The sequence below is a fragment of the Symsagittifera roscoffensis genome, chromosome 5 (genome assembly GCF_963678635.1).
Source record: "Symsagittifera roscoffensis chromosome 5, txSymRosc1.1, whole genome shotgun sequence".
NCBI classification, from domain to species: Eukaryota; Metazoa; Xenacoelomorpha; order Acoela; family Convolutidae; genus Symsagittifera; species Symsagittifera roscoffensis.
In genome coordinates this window covers 3,199,104-3,219,878 of record NC_087066.1, presented here as the reverse complement: position 1 = coordinate 3,219,878, position 20,775 = coordinate 3,199,104, and the positions used below count along the sequence as shown (strand labels likewise).

Sequence of the window (20,775 nt, the reverse complement as noted above, 5' to 3'; positions counted from 1 at the left end):
AGAAAAAAATTGTATCGATTTTATTTGATTTTGTTTTTACGAAAATAATCGTTTATAATAAGAAAATAATCGATTTCGTGGTCTAAATTTGCCACAATATTGGATTATAATGACAACATTTTAGACAACATTTTTCTATTACAATCGATTATTATCTATGGAACTCCGTTGCGGGTCAACTAGTTTCCCACTAATTTGTCCTTCAAAAATACTTTGTTCATATCTTCATTAACCGTTAATTGGGATCTTTTCTCTATTGGAGATTAACCGAGTATGCCGACGTTCAACTAGATCTGGCCTAAGCAAAGTTGTGGCAGTCTAATTTTTTCCAATTAGTCAGCACAAGCCATAGGCAGAAACTAAAAACTTACCTGATTCAGGGATCTGTGCTATCTTCCATTTCGAGGCATTTCTGATGCGCCTTCCTAAAATGTTATTTGGGCCCAACTCTCTGAAACTCAATCGGACAATCTCAGTGTTTCTTTTATGAGATGATGAATTTAATTTTAGCTCCGTAGTTGAATCATACTTTAGTTGTGTCAAATGCTCTCCTGAATGATTCGATCCAGATGGAGTTAATGCTCAAAGGTACATACCCATCAAAAAGTTCTAAGAAAAATGAGAAGCGTTTTAGAGCCAAAAAAACGTTACGAGGCCAAACTGCGTATTTTGTGAGTTATAAGTGGATTCCTCATTAGGCTGAAAACAAATTTGTCGTGGAATCTGCAACATTGCTAGTATTCTTTATACTTTTTGCTGTTCTGGATTCCAAGAACAAATAGCCAAATCACAACAAACAGCTTGCAACTTGTGGAACCACTTAGAGCTGCGGAATCCTGAACAGCTTGCTATATTCGCTCATTGCGGAAACTGTGACAAAACTAATGTGCCAACAAAATAACAGTTATTTGTGCGCATAATCTAAGTAAGTTTTTTAAGTAATATTGGAACATGTTCAAAGACATGTAACTGGACTCCAGTGATCTGCAAAACTATGAATTTATAAAACTATAAAACTATGCGCCTATTTAGTGCAACTTTTAGTCCCCGAAAAATTTAGCCGTATCCATCGGGCTAACAATTGACCGTGTCCATCTTGGTCGGGAAATTTTGGCAATGCTTATCGATCGCAAAAGTCTGGAACTGGCAAAGTATGGTCGTGCCAGTAGCATCTCTACATGTTGGGTTGAGCCGGCCAATTCCGGGTCGCGACTGCAACCATAAAACTATGCGCCGATTTGGTGCAATATTTAGTCCCCTTATAAATTAAGCCGTATCCAACGGGCTAACATTTGGCCGTATCCAATTTGGTCGGTAAATCTCGGCAATGGTTATCGGTCCCAAAAGACTGGAACTGGCAAAGTATAGTGTTGCCAGAAGCGTCCCTGCATGTTGGGTTGAGCCGGCCATTTCCGGGGTCGCGACTGCAACCATAAAACTATGCGCCATAAAACTATGCGCTGTCTCCATCATCTTGGGAGCATAATTCGCGGTGGAACTTTTTGATCTCGGAAGTCTGTAGATGAAAAAAAAGGTCGCGAAAGTCTGGACTTGTCAAAAATTTGAGGCAAAAGTTGGCTTATATGCCCTGAATCTCAACGCGGGAGACAAACTTACAGTCTTGTTTATATCTGCTCATCATTGTTCCGACCATTTGAAAAATGGGGAGAAACATTGTATTCGATTGTGTTTTAATTTTTTTCTTTTGTTTTCCACTCAAATTCAGGTATCAGAAATGATCATCGGATTGGGTCCAGTGGCATGTAATTTAAAAGCCCTTTTAGTCGTGAGTCTTAGGTTCGAGCAAAGCCTTTTAAAACTCTTGATTTTTAGTCTAATTTTTAGCAAGCAGACTAAGTTTTGTTTAACTTTTACTCAATAATAATTAGGTTTCTGGAGTTTGTAAGCACATTTTGGGAATCTAAAACTACGCAAAATCAAAAAATTTTAGCCGAAATTTTTGAAAAAATATTTGAATTTTTTTTTTTTGATTTTTTTTCATTTTTTGTGGTTTTAGTCCTTTTTTCTTGTTGCTTTTGTTCTATGATTGCCGAATATGTCTAGGCTCTAGTTTTTGTTCAGTTTTTTATCTCACTACTGGAAAAAAATATTAATTTTAGAAAATATATATGGTATTTTATAAGACTATGTTCGGAACATTCAGTGAGACTACGTTCGGAGTTCGGGTATGTTTCGACTTTGAAACAACATTAGTTATCCAATTTTAAACGCTACAAGTTATGTTTTTTGGATAACATTTTATGATGATTTTTTATCAGGACGAAAAGAATAAAGTTATTTGGAATTCGAATGCCGTGTGTAGATTTGACTTATTTTTGAGCTATTTGTTTCCAGCTTTGGAAATACTGGTTTGCAATTTGAGTTTAAAAAAATGTGAAATTTTTCTATTTGAATTACCGCGAGACAATCGGTATTTTGCGACCGTGCTCGAGGTTTGTTTCAACCGTTCGCGAGCGTGCTCAACGTATTTGTCGACCGTGCTCGACGTGTGTTTCGAACGTGCTCGAAGTAAATCCCTGTCTCGACTATTCTTTATCGGTCAAACACTGACATGTGCTCGACTTTGAAAATCAAAAGGTAAAAACATGTTAACGAGCACCTCAACCCGGGTAACTATCTCGCACTGTTGAAACTATCTGTTGAGTTGCAGGATATTACTCCTATTTATTGAATGAAATTTGGAGCAGAAGTTTGGATTAATTTTTAGACTCATGTATTCAACCGGGTCAATTGAAAGTTGTACTCAACCTATTTAAATTCAAATTGATGCCAATATTTTAGGGTAACAATTTTGAGAACCCGAACCTCTGAGAATTTCGATCAACCCGGTGAATACATGAGTCGACCAGTTCTGAAATTTTGAGGTGGCTTGTCAGTTTCTGCTTCATCAGAAGTTTTACTACGCAATTTCATAAAAGTTTTTTTCAAAATAGATTAGTCTCCAAAGTTTTTGTTGATTTAGAGTCATACAGTTTTCATAGCTTGAAAACTTATAACAAGCGTCTTTTCATTAGCTCCATTTGTGAAATTGTATGAATTTTCTTGTGTAGAGTTCCACCCGGAAATTTGGGTTGAAAAGCGGACTTTCATAGTTGGATACATAGTTTGACCACCTCAACTTGGGTTCCGCGTAAACTTAAGAAAAAGTATACGCATTCCGTGTGAAAATGATAAGAAAAGAGAAAACGAGAGTTTTAATTCTGGCGTAGACTAACAAGAACTATTTTACAGTTTTCAAGTTTGTTGAGAGTAAGCAATAAGAAGAAAAGAACAATAAACTATGAAATTTGTATTCCTGAGTTTGGACGAAATACTTCGCTTAGGATCATCAGCTGGGGTCCGAGCAGAAGATGTATGCGATGCTTCGAGAATGTGTGAAGTTGCATCCAGATCAAGAATCGTGGCGGTGAAAACATCTTTTTTATCTACTGAACTTGATTCGGAATTTTCATCCGGAACTTGCTTCGTTGCTGTTGTTTTTGCTTCCGGTGTTGTATTACTGTCATCTGAAGTAAAGACCTGGTTTAACCAACTGAAAATTGAGTTGTGGCGCAATTAAAATGGTGCGATATGTTACACAAACAAGGCAGAAGTACGCCATCTATTTTTAACTAATTAAACAAAAAAACTCATTTTAACTAACTTTAACTATATTCCACTTTGCTTAAATCTTAAAAATTCGCAACTTCCGAGAATCAGCCAATGTGTAAACCTCCAAAAAAATCTAATTGTCAGTTTACCCAAATCTCAACCCTCCCACTAAATTGACTAAATGAATTATCGCCACCCCCACATCCATTTTTCGGCTGTTTTCAATTTGCCGACCGACGCAAAATTAGCTGAATAGTTATAGTTTACCAATAAAAAAAATATAGTACATTTTTGAAAATTAATTTTTATAGTTGAAAATTAAGGAAGAAGAATGATCTTTTGAGGAGAAGCAACATATTTAACTAGCCAACAGAGTTGGGTGAAAAATGAAAAAAAAAACTTGAAAGAATTTGCCTTCCATTTAACAATGAAAATACACTGAATTAGAAAAAAATAAAAGTAAAACCACAACGAAACTATCTTTGAGACTGAACAATTTATTAAAAATTTTCTGGAAAAAAAGCAAAAACAAAAACTATCGCAACCTATTGAAGAGTCTGAGGAGCTACATTCATTTACTCTAAAATCACATACAACGCAAAGAGTTTGCCACCTAGTAAAAAAGTTTCTCTAATTTCAGCATTATTATTGTATGCTGCAGTCTTAAGCGCTGTCCTGTCCTTGACATTTGTTTTGTAGACGTCAAGGAGAATAATTACGAGGCCAAACCGTGCACTCGATAGACGCACAGTTTGGTGTCTGCAGATCACTGGAACCCAAAGACAAGTCTTTAAACATGTTCATGTTCCAAAATGCAGGTGGATTCCATTAACCTGTAGCGTAATTTTTGCCAACACATTTTTTTGTCGAGGGTTCCGAAACAAGCAAATATAGCTAGTTGTTCCGGATTCCATAAATTTAAGCTGATTTCCAAGAAGTGGCTGATTTTGCATTGTCTAAGCGGATTCCGCAAATTTAAACTGATTTCCAAGAAGTGGCTGATTTTGCATTGTCTAAGCGGATTCCGCAAATTTAAGTTACCTCCGTAACTTTTTTTATATATTGCATTAAACCAGTTCCTGCATGAACATTTTAAGTTTGTAGCTGGAATTAGAATCTAGCAAAAGCGCAATTTAAAAGCAAGAATTCCACAAATTACGCGTAGATTCCACAAATTGCTGCAGATTCTGAAAACTTTGTTGCAGATCTGCAAAACTGGCTGTTTTGGAGCAACTTTGAGCTATTCGTGGAATCCAAAAGAGCAGAGAATATCAAGGAAAAATATCAATGTCCTGGAATCCGGAACAAAGCTGTTTTCGGCCTAGTGCGGAATTCGCTTGCAGTTCAAAAAATGCACAGTTTGGCCCCGTAATGATTCTTGGGTTTAATCTGTACTTGGTTTTCATGGTTCTTGTAATTGTTTGAGGTTTTCCAACGCCCAAGTCAGATATGAATACTTTAGGGTATTTAGCTAAAAAAAAACATCGACGGTAGCCTAGAAGGAAAAGTTTGAAGCACATCTTTACCAGAACGTTGAACTGTTAAAGTCGTAAGTTTGGAAATTCAAAAAGGTTGTTAATAAGTTGTATTGTAGACAAACTGTTAGGCATCAAATCGAAATCTTACTGCACTCTTTTATTTCAGATCCCATCGGACATTAGAGATCGCAAGGTCAAGACAGCAGGTCCCCAGACAGAAAGAAGAATTGATAGCACTTACATAAACTCAAACTGGTGTCTATCTAGAAGAATTGATAGCACTTACATAAACTCAAAACTGGTCCCTATATCATTCGGGCAACCACAAATAAATTTTAGCGTAGATAAAATTTATCAACTTTATGTTACTGTATTGTATTATATAAATGTACTAGTTGAGTTTTTAGTTTTGTTGAGTTTTCTCACCCGCCAAACCTCTCTTAAGGTTACTTTTCTTCTTTTATCGTTTTGTCGATTCCATCATTTATGTTCTATGCGGTGGATCATAACCCCCCCCCCCATTTTGTCTACTCCGCGTCTCTGCCGTGTTGATTTTCGCGTCGCCGCTTCGTGCTGATTTTTATTGCGTCTTCCACCGACGGGTCGTGGTGAGTTCACACTAACCGACGGTACATCCTGTCCTTCGTTCGTCGCACCTAGGGTAGGTTCCCTTCGGCCGATTTCCCACTCACTGTCGTATTCGTCGTCGTCGTCTTCGCTCTCGTCCGCCGAGTATTCCACTATTCGTTGCTTTGTTGCTTTTCTTGCATTTTCCATTGCGGCCCGGTCCTTTTCCGCTTTTCGTTTATATTTGTTCGAATCGCTTGAGGCTGGTGTACTGGTCACGTTCCTACTTGGTCCAGGGATGCACTCCTCGCTTTTATTCCCAATTAGGCCTTCTTCAGCCGCTGATCTAAAAGACACACCACTCCGCCTTAGTAACGACCCTTTTTTCATTTGCACCGTATGTTCAGTCATTTTGTCAATTTTTAATGGCAAACGTTTATACCTCCTTGGGTCCTTTGGATCCGTCTTCCCGGTCCTTTGATACACCGTCGTAGAACTTGCTTTATGCCTTTTCAGCCATGTTGGGGTCTTGGGTGGGCCTGGTTCCTTGGGGTTCACAACTTCCGGAGCCATGGGATCCGCTACCTCGTCATCGTCCAACATGATTGGAGCTTTCCTATTTTGGGGGGCGAACACTAAGTCACTTCTCTTCTCCCAATCTAAGGTAAGTTCAACATCTGGGAGGTTTCCCGCCTTGTCTAAACAAGATAACTTTTGATTAACGACATTGTTCCAATTTAGGTTTTTTTAATGACGGCCTTTTCGTTAAGTTTCGCAGTGCCGTATTAGCTTCTCGACCATGGTATGCTTCGAATGGCGTTAGTTTAGTTTTAGAGTGTGGCACGAAACGTAATGCACTAAGCGCACGGGAGATCATCTCCCCAAACTTGTAGTTCTTATTTTCCTGGAGATAAGTCAACACGTAATTTTTTATCGACCCAAAAGTCCGTTCAACCATTCCTGTTGCACGATGGTCCCTAACCGGAGATTTAATAAGTTCAATACCTTCGTAGTTACAGAAGTTTTGTATTTCGTTAGAGAAAAACCCCGTGGCTTGATCCATGTGCAATTTCCTTGGGTGTCCATGAGTATTTATGTACTTCCTTAGGAATTTCAATACACTTTTTGATTTGTTGCTTGAACAAACATACGCTGACGGCCAATGCGAGAAAGTATCTACTGCTACAAGTACATATTTTTTTCGACCCCTAACATAGTTTACTGGACCCCAGAAGTCTAATTGGACCAAATCATTTGGTTCCTTAGGATTGTACGTTTCCCCCATATCATTTTTGGGAATGTCTGGTTTAAGGTTTTTACCTGCTTCTACACAACTTTTGCAGTATTTGGCTGTGGTCGCGATATTTCGGTGCATAAGAGGAATCCACACGTCCTTTGCCGCCGCGAACATCTTATCCCTCCCATGATGGTTATAATGGAGACGATTTAGAATTGCTGATGATAGGTCCTTCGGTATCGCTAACCGGCCGTCCATCCACAGGCAATTCTCCCTTACTGCGAAATCGTTGTAATGCTGGGCGTAGTATTGTCCTAATTTTGTAATAATCTCCTTTGCTCGTGGGTTCCTGTCTCTGATGTTGTCTCGGATGGTCTTCATAATTGGGTCTCTTTCAATGTTTGCTTCGATTAATTTTAAATTCAAAACTTCTGGGTGTTCAATTTTCTTCACGATTCTACTATCCGACGGCACTATGGAATAGATCCATTTTTCATTTTGTACAAGTGGGTACGATAAACCGGGGAACTGATGTGGAAAAGATATAATTGTATTCAGTTTTTTAGAATTAGTTTGTTTAGTATCAAGTTTTTCAGGTGGTATCATTTCAATATCGGAATCCGAGCTAACGCTGGGAGGTTGACTTAGACGGTTTAACACAACATTTAGATTAACATTTCCCGAATTAGTTGATGTATTGACTATTGCCGAAGTTGGAGGGTCATACTTTTCTGGCGAATTACTCATGTTATTTCTCCCAGAGTTGCTACTGTATTTTTTCAAAGTAATTGGCTTTTCACTATAATCTTTACTACTGTAAATTTTCAAAGTAGGTGGCTTTTCACTGCAATTTTGTAAGATGGATGGTTCGCACTTATAATTTGTTGACACCGAAGGTTTGTACTTGTAATTTGATGAAATGGAAGGGTTTCGAGGGTATTGAATAAATTTTTTGTTTTGGCAACTGTAATTTAAGCAATGAGAACAAAGTCTGAATGTATGCAAATATCTCGACGCTGATTGGTTAACCGTCGGTTGCATGTAAACACGCCCTCTATTGAGCGTTTGTGAATATTTGCATAATTGTCTGTTCTTACATTCTTATTGGATGAAACTGCTTTCGCTGTGTCGACACATGACTTTACGCCCCCTACCGTCGGTTTTCGCTGAATGTTGTTCACTTCTTGACCCCTAGGCTTCATTTTGTCCTTAGGCTCCAACGCCGCGTTTATCATTCTTATCTTTGCTACTGTAAAATTTTCATCGTAATGGCTCGTCTCGGGTGCCTCTGCGGACGGAAACCGAGACAGATAGTCAGCCATCCCCATTTTTGACCCTTGTCGATGTTCAACCTTGAAGTCGTATGGCACCAGACGATCATACCAACGAGTTAAGCGACTGAAAAATGTTTTGTTTCCTTTTGGTGACGAATTTAACAATGTGAGTAGCGCTTTATGATCAGATATCACTGTGAAATATCGACCGTATATTTAATTCCGAAAATGTTCCGTGGCCCACACTACCGCGAGTAATTCCAATTCGTTTGTGGAGTATTTTTTCTCAGCCGGATTAAGGTAACGAGATGCAAACGAAATCGGGTGCCATCCGGAGGCGCCATACTGTTCTAAAACGGCCCCTAGGCCATCGTGGCTAGCGTCACAAATGATTCTAGTTTCACGGTGAATGTCGAAATGTCGTAATTCGACGATATTTTTCACAAGCGATTTCAATTGTTGGAACGCATTTTCGCACACGGGCGTCCAAACAAAATCATTATTTTGGCTCAGTAGTGGCCTTAACGGTGCGCTTAACTCGGCAAGTTTGGGTAAAAATTTGTGTAAGCTATGTAACGAACCCATCAAGGATTTCAACTGCTTTCGAGATTTCGGGGTTTTCAAGTCTTCTACAGCTTGTGTTTTTCTTACTAAGGGCGTTATACCACTTTCCCCAATTCGAAATCCAAGCCAATCGCACTCAGTTTTCGCAAATTCGCATTTTCGCAATTTTAACGCGACATTGGAGACGTCCAGCTTTTTCAATATCTTTTCCACTAACGCAATGTGTTCGATTTTTGTTCCTTTTGAAGCGATTAAGATATCATCAATAAACGCGTTAGCCTGGAGGAACTCCTTCAGTAAATTATCTATTACCTTCTGGAATTCCGCCGGCATAGACGTAAGTCCGTAAAAACCGTTTTTAAAACGATAACTCCCCGTGGATTTTCCGCCGACTAATGAGAAATTGCATTGCTCGCTTGTTTTCTGTTCTAATGCGACTTGTCCGTACGCATATGTGAAGTCCAATGTTGTAAAGTATACATTCCCCGATTTTTTCTCCGCAATAATCTGACTTACTCCGTCAATTAATTCGTCAATATTCGTCATCTGGTACTTATTTTTGTGTACCTGTTTATTCAATTCTCTTGATTCTAGTGCTAGTTTTATGCTTCCGTCCTTTTTTACTGTAATGACGATAGGAGAGACGAAATACTTATCTGAGCACTCTTGTAATTTTATGATATGTCCTTCATTCATCAGCCGATGAATCTCTTTATCCACCTTTTCTTGTAGACTGATTGGCACCCTACGCCCTTTTTGTTGTATGGGCTTCAAATTTTCAAAAAATTCAGCTCTTACTTTTGCATTTCGGATCTTCCCTATCCTAGTAAATAAATTTGGGTACAATTTACAGAAGTATGTTTGCAATTCGTCGTATTCCTCCTCCTCTTGACTGGTCCCTTCCCCTGTGATTCCCATCACTTTCTTTCTTTGAACTAGCTCGAGACCCAGGGTGCCCATCAGGTCGCGCCCGAGGATTGATTGATGATTTCCGGATATTATTGACACCCGCGCTGGTGCTGCCCAGCCATTTAGCGACATCATCACTGTTACCTTCCCTAGTATGTTTATTCGATTGTTGTTGTAATCCAGAAATTCCTCCTTTGACGGTTGTAGTTGAATGTTTGCTTTTCCTAACGTTGTTTTTAGGTCGTTCATGCTGAAAATAGTTACTGGAGATCCACTATCTATCCACAACCACATCTTTTTACCTGACACCTCCACTTGAACGCGGGCCCCAGGGATCTTTAATTCAGTCTCATTTTTCTTCCTTTTTATCGACATTGCCATGTAGTCATCCGATCCCGACGTCATGGACTCGTTTTCCCCACACCCCTGCTGATTCACCCACGATACTGGGTCTTCGTTCAATTCATTTACGTTCTGCGTACTTTGATGATGCTCATTTTCCTCCCTGACCAATCCGACTCGTCCACGTCCTCTCCACTGGTTAGTACCCCTTCTAATTCCTCGGCATGTTCGTTCAAAGTGTCCCAGTTTTCGGCATGAGTTACATGTTGCTCCTTTTGCAGGACAGCTCGCGATGTGGTCCAGGGTAAAATTTGGCGCGTCGCAATTGTAGCACCTACGGTTATTTCCGCTTCCCCCACTACTACTTGATCCTTGGGTATATCCTCCACGTCCCGCACGTCCTCGGCCTCGAAAAAATCCTTGTCCCCTTCTTATATTATTTACTGGTTCCTGTTTTATTGAAATTGCCGGAGCTGATGATGCTGGTTTTCCCGTATATGATTTGTATGCGCGCTCACCACGTTCATATGATAAGGCGATCCGGTAAACTTCCTCTGGTAACTTAGTTGATCGTGACAATTCTCGTTGGCAGTCCGATTCCCGCATATTCATAATGAAAATATCACGAACGTTTTCGGCCGCGTTGGCAAAATCACATCTTCCTGCTAGGGCACTAAGTTCCGCATGAAATTTTTCGAAAGTTTCGTTCTCACGTTGTTTTCGTCCGTAGAATAGTCCCCGCTCATGAGTTACATTCCTTTCACGTTGAAAAACATTTTGCATCTCATCTAGAACCCGTGGGTACCGTTCAGTTTTAATGTTAACCGTCGGTTTCCGTGCTTTGAATATCCGTTGCGCCTCGTCTCCGATACATAGATATAGATTAGACTTTAACTTCTTTTTCGACTCGAGACGGTTTTTCCCATTTACTTCTTCAGGCAACGCCGTGATAGCCGCCGCATTTAGAGTACTCGCAAAATAGAAATCATCGGGATCAATGTCGTATTTTGCTATCATCCCCCAGTGAAATTTAATTATCCACTCCTCCCAATATACTGGAGGTTCCGGCGTTCGTGTTTCCCAAAATGCTACTATATTTAATGGATTTTTCCCCCTCCTTTTTTCTCTGCTGGCTGCGCCATGTTAAAGTCGTAAGTTTGGAAATTCAAAAAGGTTGTTAATAAGTTGTATTGTAGAAAAACTGTTAGGCATCAAATCGAAATCTTACTGCACTCTTTTATTTCAGATCCCATCGGACATTAGAGATCGCAAGGTCAAGACAGCAGGTCCCCAGACAGAAAGAAGAATTGATAGCACTTACATAAACTCAAACTGGTGTCTATCTAGAAGAATTGATAGCACTTACATAAACTCAAAACTGGTCCCTATATCAGAACCATGACACACTTTTTGGTCTAAAAGGGATCCATGAGGTTGAACAGCTATTCGTTTTCCGTTGAGTTAATCGAGAAGGAGAAATATTCCATTTTGCATTTTGCGAACTGAAGGGCTACTGAAATATGTATAGCTTAAGACTGGCCAGCAAAAAGACAATATTCTGCCTTAAGCTCTAAACCAAAGACTCAAATGAAATTTGATTGACCACTTCATAGCAAAATATAAATTCATTAGCCTATTTTTTTGCATTCCAATTTGAAGTCATTTTTTACCAATTTTGTTTCGAGTCTAAAATTCAAGCGATTACTGCGAAATACGCAACAAAGTTGTTTTTCAAGCTAGATGCCAGCATATGGGCTTCAAAAACTATTCAAACACTATTTAGAATTCAGTTCCGAATGAGCCAGCTATACGTCGAAACGATAAAATAATGTGTTCACTCTAATCAAGCAAATAAACCGAGAAAACGCTTGAATTACAGACAAACGTCGTTCAACAACAAGTAATAACTAGTTTTTAATTTTCCATATCTTGGGATTTAGCTTGGATAACTTATCCTGTTGTGCTCTGAGTAACTGCTTCAGTTTTACAAAAAAATATCGTAGGATTGTTCATTTATACTATCTCTCCACATTCCAAACTGCTCTTTTGTGCATCTCAGAGTAGTTTTTTGTAATAGTCAGCCTTGAAAGAATTAATAAAATAGATCTACTTAGATCAAATTATATCTAAAGTAGAACATCATATTTGAGAACCATTCGGTGAAACAAAATTATTGAGATCAAAAAGGAAGTGGAAGTCGAATGTGGTAGCAAAGGGTTAACACACTTCAGAGCAAAAGGTGAGAATCACTTCATCGTAGTTCGTCGAAAAGAAAAAGATGGAGTGTGATGAGAAGGAGAGGAAGCGTGGCATGGAGCAGTGGAAGTATGATAGAAATGGTTAAAACGAGACAAACGGCGCAAAGACTGCAAGATGATGGAGACAAAATGGAAACACCAACAGGAAACAGAACACAACACAGATGGAAGCCGCAGAGAAGAAGACCAGAGAAGTTACAGAAAGAATGCAAAACGAGGGAACTAGGAGTGGAAAAAAAACACCAAAAGTAAAATTGAGAGGTGTTAGTGAACCGATTTAACTCACAACTCCCAACACACTTGTACTGAAAAAGAAGGACAAGGATAGTGTTCTCTAAACGTGACAATACAAAATAAGTCCTAAAAACTTTCGACAGAACTCCAAATCTCATAAATTTTCATAATGCATCTTTTATCAAGGAGCAACAGACAATTGATGATCTGCCAATGAAACTTTGTGGAAAAACTTTACCTAACTTTTTAACTCTTAGAATTTTTATGATTGATAGTAAAACAGGTAATAATTGCTTGATTAATGAAGACTCGATCTAGTTATTTCTAACTTCCCTGAGTCATCAGTTAGACCTGGAATGCCTCTATTCGAAGAGACCAGGCAGTGGACTCAAGGAGGGGAAGTAAGAAAAAAAATATATGACGACTGGATTACAGGCTCTAAAGAACTGGACACACTTGTCTTCCTCATGGTAGTTAAATAAACTTTTTTTGCACCAGTTCATACTCTAGTAAACATATAATTGTGTCCTCTCTATTATACTGACTTAGTTCTGAAAGAATTGAATTGATTTAAAGTTGTGTGCGCCTGCTTTAATTTGTCCTAAAAAAGACCTCTTGTTTGATCTTTACTTCATTTAGTTATTTTGATTTGATATGTCATTGAGATTTATTTTCATACGGGGCAGCAGCTTTCAACGTTGGCTTTCTGGCTGTCCTATCATGAGCTAAACTGCAAAATGTAAATTCTGTTATCGAATGTTGGATTGCTCATGATGAAAAAACAAATAAACAAATAGATAAAGCTACGCCAATTCGACAAAATTCAGTAAATTTTTTCCGCTCAATTGTTTTCATTCTGGAAAATCCATAGTATGAAAATATTCAAACGTCGGAAATGAAACCATTCACTCTGTTTTGCTCGAATTGAGGTTTTTTCATTCGAGAGCGTAACTTTGATTTTTTTGGAAGCTAAATTTGAATTGAATTTGGAAAAAAAATCAAAAATTCAACCGCGAAAAAGTACACGAAATTACAAAATTAAAAGAGTAAAATTTTTAGTTTTTTGCTTTTCTGAATGTGAACCTCTAAAAACATTATGTAGAAATCTTATTTGAAGAGAAGACTTTGTGTCAATTTGACCTTTTAGTGGAAAAACTTTAAGAGTTTAAAAAAGAGCTATTCTTATTCACTGTGCGCTTAAATCGAGGTACCTGAAACTGCATGGAAATAATGGGAATAGAGTGGTTTTGATAACTTCGGGAGACAGTTTTCAGTCATAAATTCTTCGATTATTCTTAAACAACAGGAAAAATCAAAAATTGTGAAAAAAAGGTTAAAAGGTATTACCTGAATCAGTTTTTATTGTCTGTGAAGATGAGCTGCTGATTTCTTCTTCTAAACAATTTTCTAGATCTCAACCTTTTCTTAACCTTTTAATTTTGAACTTTCTAAACATTTTCTTTGCAACTTTAACTTCAGCAAAGAGGTTAATACATGTTTCATGTTTTAGAGCTTTTTGGTGCCTCCGGTTGAAAATTCAAATTGCTTGTGAAAGGTTGCTATAAAACTCTAAGTTGACAGTATCAATTGTATTAGGTTGATGAAGAGCAGTCTGCTTACCTGTTGTAGTTGTTACGGTTGTAGTTTTCTCATATTCTCTCTGGTTAGAGCCTGAACAATCATCAATGTTGCATCAACCGACACACACAAACAGTTAACCCTAATCTAACCCAAATGATCAGTTCAAACACCGAACAAAAAACAGGTGATAACGAGGGTGCATCTAGGATTTCTTGGTAGGGAAGTACAGGGTGGGGGCGGGTGTTGCGGATTTTGTTAATTTTTGAAATTTTCGTCGTTTCTTTAGGAGGAACAATTCGAGCGCATCAAAAACACTATAAAGAGCATATTTTGAAAAAAAGTTCCACGCCGCAGAAAATTTGTGAAAAAAAAAAAACTGTAGAGAAGGCGATGAATTCTTAAATCCACCCCAGTGTGACAAAAATTAAAAAACAAAATAAGTAGAATGGCAAAAACTGCTTGCAAATTACCTGCAATCCGACTCTTTTAAAAATACAGGAATTGAAACAGTATAGTGCTGAACGATAAAAACCAAATTCTTTCGTTAACATGGACAGAAATGATCGACTTATGTTTTGACCGTCTTGATCAAGTTTTGACATATTTTGATTTTCTCATCATAAATGTGCCATATTTTGACTTTTTTGACGGAATTTTGGCATATTTCAACCTTTTCGACCAAAATTCAGCGTATTTCGCACTTCAAATAAAATTTGGCATCTTTTTGACTTTCTTGAGCAAAATTTAACATATTTCAACTTTATTGTCTAAGTTTAGAAAAATTTAGACTCTATTGATCAAATTTCGGCATAATTCGATTTTTTCGACCAAACTAAATTAGTTATGTTCGACTTGTCTCTTTAATTGTTTATGCTTTGACTGCGCTCGACAAATTTTTTGAATGTGCGCCATCGAAATCGAGGATATTTTGACTGTGCTTAAACTATATTTTGAATGGATGGAGAATCAGAGAAAATCAGATAATTAACAGACCATCTTTTCGGGGAAAGTTTAAGAAACAATATTTGACATTTAGAACAAATTTGAGACAAAAATTGTTTCTTCTGCAAGTCAAAATTGAAAAACCTCTCCAGTATTTTGCGATATCAATAAAACTATTTTCATAACCAAAAGTCAATCTTATGTTTTGCGCCATTTCCAAATTCAAAAGACCAAAAGAGACACACGACCTTACGAAATTGTAAGTTGCTTCAATCTTTAACTTTAAAACAAATTAGTATGAAAAATATCTATTTTTAAATAAAAAAGTGAAAAAATCATACGAATACGCAGCCGACATACAGTTGGAAAAGAGTCATTGGACACAAGGAAGCAAAAATGCCTGACTTTTTAAATACTTCAATTTTTGATTTACAATGGAAGAAAGGCTTTGAAACTATTTGAAATTTAAGAGGAAACTATGATTGCTTTTTGGATAAAATTAACCCATTTTGAGAAAATTGGGTTATTAGGTAGATTTTTATACCGCAGTGGAATCTAACAATTAAATTCCATTTTTGAAAGTAGAAGTCGATCACCCTTATTCGTGCCAATTCAGTTTCAAAAAAGGAGAGTTTAATTTGCTTGCCATATAAGTGCATGTTTACCTGAGGGCATTCATATATGCATTAATAAGTACGAATGCACTTCTTTCGTTATAATAGCTTTTTGAAGTTTTTTTCAGTTCGTTTTTTGTGATCACGCTTTTACCGCTTTCTTAATTCGAAAACGCAGTGTTCCTATTTTAGCAGATGATTTTCAATAGAACTCGAAAAACGCATACATTTTTAAATGCATCCATAAGTGCAAGAATATGCATGAAAGCACCTTGTAGCTATTAGTGCATTTTAAGACTTTTTAGAGAAAAAAAACAAACAAAAAACCACGAAGCCCAGAGTTGTCACTATACTTTCACCGAATCTTACAACATAATGAACAAAATAACATTGCAAGGCTTCCAAATATCTAAGATAATGAATTAATTTGGCTCACCTTGCACCATGGCATACATGCAATCGTTCTTCACTTGATACCCAAATGGAAAAAGGTAATTTCTTTTTTTGATGCTGAGGCAAATATCCGTAATAACAAGAAATTTCATTTTAACAAATATGGAGGCTTGACCAAAATCTTTTCAGCCCAGGAAAAAAGAAAGAACAAATAATTATTATAACTATAAGTGAGCAATGTTCACAAAGCCCACAAAGCTTTTAAAGGACAAACGTCGACGTTCCCATCTAAATTGCAAAACTTCCCTTTTTAAATTTGAAGTTTTTGGTTACGGTGTTGCCTGAAGTTTTTTGTTACCGCGTTGTTTTTGAACTGAGATATGCTATGAAAAAGTTTTTGGAATAAGTATTTTTCCACCATTTCAAGTTTAATTAACTTATGACACGCTAAGTTAAGTTTTCAAACACTACAGAGAAAATGGAGATGAGTTGAGTTTATTTTTAAAGAATAGTTGTTAAAACATTTTTGATAAAAAAGAATACTTTTCAAGGTTTTCGCTTTCGCGTTGCTTCTTGATTTTGCAAAATGTGTCAGAAAATGAAAGAAAAAAGATGACTAACTGCGTGGCCGTAACTTTTTTTAGCAATGTTGATTTCTTTACTATTGAAGGCCAATTATATTTTAATTTTTCTTCGTAACCTGAAAAAAAAATTAATTGATGCATGTTTCAATACTTTTCGAAATCATTTCGCCTTCTGCCAGACTTCGCTGTCAATGAAAGTTTTGAGATGTTTTCAAGCTTCATTGTCGTAGAACGGGTCCTTAACGTTAATTTAGGGGTTTCTTTTAAATCGCAACGAACAAAAATTGCCATCAACTTGTTGGAAAACAATCATAAACGGTATGAAACAGAAAAAAAAAGACCTGATTATTAAAAATTGAAATGAAATTTCGAAACTAGAAAGGGGTCATGTTTTTTGAGACTCTTACAACGTTGAGTTTCGTAAGTGAACATTGCTTTTCTCTCAACAAAAAAAATTAAACAAATTTGAAAAAAAAAATTAACCGCGAAAACCGCAAAAAAAATTAATTTGAGCCCGAAATTTTCTGAAAAAATTCCTTGAAAAATTTAGCAAAACTTATCCTATTTAAGAGTATTTACAGCGTTCAAGAATCCAAAACAATTATGTTTTTTAGTTCTAACTATTTTATCAAACAAAACAATTAAAAAAATTGTTGAATGCGTCGCAATTTTAAAAAAAACTTGAATTGAGTTGCTTTTCGAACACAGTTTTTCAACAAAAAACACTATTTTTTTTGGTTTACCTTTTTGCAATTATTCTTAAAAACAAACGCTTTATTTTTTTGCAAAATTGTCGAAAGTTAATATTTTGTACTTCATAAACGACTTTATTCGTCTCAGTATGAAGTACTGCCCATAGATGATTCCGTCTTTTAACAATTTGTTTTGGTCAAGTTAGAGGTGTTTTAAATTACTCTGCCATTGAATATCTCATCAAAGTGATTTTCTACAGGGTGGTAATTGAAACATGGCCAACAGACTGTTGAAAAAGACTGGTCCACCCATAAGAAAAGCGTTCTAATTCACCTTACAGTGATTTACCCTCCAGATTTTTATTTTGCCAAAGAAATATGTGTCGTCTGCGAAAATGATCACTTCAGGAAGATCAATAACTTCATAAAAGTGAAAATTTAAGGAGCCCAGAACCGAACTGTAGGGGCCCAGAACCGAACCGAGCCCAGCCCAGAAATGTATTAAAATCCATATCGAAAACGTTTTGCAAGACAATTCGAGTGATCGACAATGTCAAAAATTCAGGAAAACTCAGAAAAAGCACATGCAGTTTTGGCTGATAATTGATTTAAAATGGTCTCAACAACTTCTAAACTAACGTCTACTGTTGATTTTTTTTATTGATATCCAAATTTATTTGGCAACAAATTTTTTCCTTTTTGAAACCATTAGTCATTTTGCTATATATTGGTTTTTCAGGAACTTAACTAATAAATGCAAGTAAGAAAATTGTTCTGTAGTTTTCCGCATTTATCTTTATTTTGACTTTTAAATCGTGGTACTACTCTTGTAACTTTAATAACTGTGGGAAAAAACTGCTCTCTGAGCAGCGATTGAAAAAAAAGCATAGCAAGATAACCACATACGGCATTTTTTATTACTTTAAAAAATAATTATTATCACTTTCCCAGTCCAATGGCGTGTTTTTCAATTTTTGAATTTGCGAAACGTTTGTTTTGTGGTCACTTGTTTTCATAAGGACTTTTGAGGCGGTTGCTGTTTTCACCATTCCCAATTCATTAGCAGCTCAAAAATTTTGCTAGTGTCTTTCCTATCTTCACAAAAGAGTCGTTCATTGTGTCCGGATCAAACTCTACTATCTGATTATTGTGATGTCCATCAGTTTTTTCAACTAATTACAAACAAAATCTAAACTGTCTTTTGATAGTTTAGTTTTTGTTGTAAAACTGATTTATGTAGTCTTGATTAACATTTCTGCTGTATACCTATATATTTATATTTCCCAAGCTTCTTCCGTAATAAAAATTATGATTTTTCTGTAAAAAATTTTTTGCTGCTAAATTGTTATCTTATTGTTCCCCGAATTTTAATGATTTTGGCCGAAATTAAACTTTTTTCAGAAAAAGTTTCAATCACTGCTGATAGCAAAGTTTCTTTTGGCATAAAAATAAGGTCGCCAATGCACTGGGAGAAAAAAAAAACGTAAGTCTTTGTAAATCGAATCATTGGGGTCTAGCTGTTTTTTTTGACTGAAATCTTTTGAAGTGCATGCTCATTACCATTGACGAAAAAAAGTCATTCAATTTCGCCCAACGTGTCACCTGTTTTTAATTAAACAAGATAATGATCTGATTTTGCAGTAAAAATGTTTCAGCTGAGCTTGAAAGTTTTGTGAAAAAATCATTGATCCAGGTCTGGGTTTTAGCTCTTTTTTGTTGGGCCGAACGTTAATCATGGCTGCAAGCCATGAGTTAATAGTGTGTTGCGAAATTTTCTTGCAATTTTGTTATCTTCAAACATATTTTTTGTATATATCGCCACAAAGTATGTGTTTCAAGTTACACTGGCTTTTTACACTCAGCAAGTGATCTTTCAGGTTGTCTAAAGTTTCATCTAATCGAAAGTCTGAAGATTTATAAAGCACAGTTAAAATGAGTTTTTTCTTATCACTTAAAGGTTTCACTGATAGAATTTTTAGGTTATGGTTGTAGATTTCCCCCTTATGTTTTGATAAGGGTGTTGTTTTTTGATATCTAACTCTACGCCTCTTCTGCATATCCATTATGTGTGAGCGCATTTTTGTTTATTTTTCATAGCACCCTGTCCTTTATACTTTCATTGTCTTAAGTAATCCTTCTTATGGTCCCAACTGCAAAGTTTTTGTTTTGATTTATTTTCGTTTTGTTTTGTACATGATTTTGTTTTTATTTACACTTTTTTCACTCAGAGTTTTTTTGTTTACATGTTTTTTGATATTCATAGTACACAAGATGCCATTTCAAATTTTTTCCCGTTCTTCAAAACCTTAGAACTATAAACATAGCCAACTAACAGTTGGAAAAGAGCAATGAACGCAAGGAAAGTGAAAAAAGACTTGTTTTTTCAAGAGCCTTCAACTTTTGTTTTTCGAAGAAAAAATAGATGGCCTCAAAGCTCTTTGTGTTTGTAGAACAATTTATGATGTCAATCAGGTGAAATCGTTACCTTTTTTGCTGTTCGATAGTGGAGTTTGCCCTTCTTTTAACAATATATATACACTGAACTTAGAAAAAATATCACAAGTCAAACCGCAAAAATCGAAATTCAGTGTGAACAAATTTTAAGACTTTTTCCTGAAAAAAAAACAATTGCGTTTATTACTCCTAATCTGTAATTTACAATCTGTACCGCGGATCGCCTTTGTGGGCTTTTTTATATTTTAAATTGATGAATGTTTCTCCATACTGGAAATAATTTAGTATTATTATAATTTTTTCACGAAAAACATAAGATATTTTTAATAGTAAAGACTAACAATTTATTTTCTCTTTCACAACTTAAGCATTAAGTTGATCTATTGACTTTGGATATTTGCATTTTCACCCGTTGAATTTCTCGTGAACCGATACATTGACCTGAAAAAGTAGAAAGAGAAGCATGGTTTTCTCGTAAGTAAATTGTATTTACCAGTTGAGGTATATTCACAAAATTTATATAGCTTCAAATTTCTGAAATTACTCAAATCCAGTTCATTCTACAGTATACTCGTGATAAGTTTGTTCATTCATTGGAAACGATTTCAACAATTGTCATTAGTTTTTAAAGCTGAAGAAAACTTCGGGAAAAAAGAGACATTGTCAGGTACTTACTAAAGCGAGATAAGCAATACTCGTTTTTCGTATAACGCAGGATGGAAATTAATAACTTGCTAAACCACACCGAGTTCCTTTAGAAGATTTACTGCCTTGCAAAATCATACCAAAATTAACTACCGCCTGAAAGTCCGTCCTTCATTAGACAAACAAGTCCTTTTTCAAGTTTAGAAAAAGACAGCAAAGCTAGAAATCATTGAGACTTTGTAGAACTTACTGATTCCAGAAACCATAAATCTTTGGTTGAGCCTTCAGTCCAAACCACTAACTTTTTCAGTTCTCCCACATCTGGAAACGCTTTGAACAATACTCCCCAGCTGAAACAAATAATAATTGTTAGAGTTCTCGAATAAATAATTGGC

At 36.3% G+C, this 20,775-nt stretch overlaps 2 protein-coding genes across 2 annotated transcripts in view; both read right to left on the bottom strand.

Moving 5' to 3' along the window:
• The window catches only part of LOC134846101 (carbonyl reductase [NADPH] 1-like), a 223,422-nt gene extending 216,766 nt beyond the window's left edge, over window positions 1–6,656 (bottom strand). Inside the window, exon 1 of the mRNA XM_063863317.1 lies at window positions 6,645–6,656. The gene's annotated coding sequence lies outside the window, so the exon portion shown is untranslated. The remainder of the gene's footprint in view (window positions 1–6,644) is intronic.
• The window catches only part of LOC134846099 (uncharacterized), a 434,549-nt gene that overhangs the window by 204,105 nt on the left and 209,669 nt on the right, over window positions 1–20,775 (bottom strand). The gene's annotated exons all lie outside the window — the stretch shown is intronic.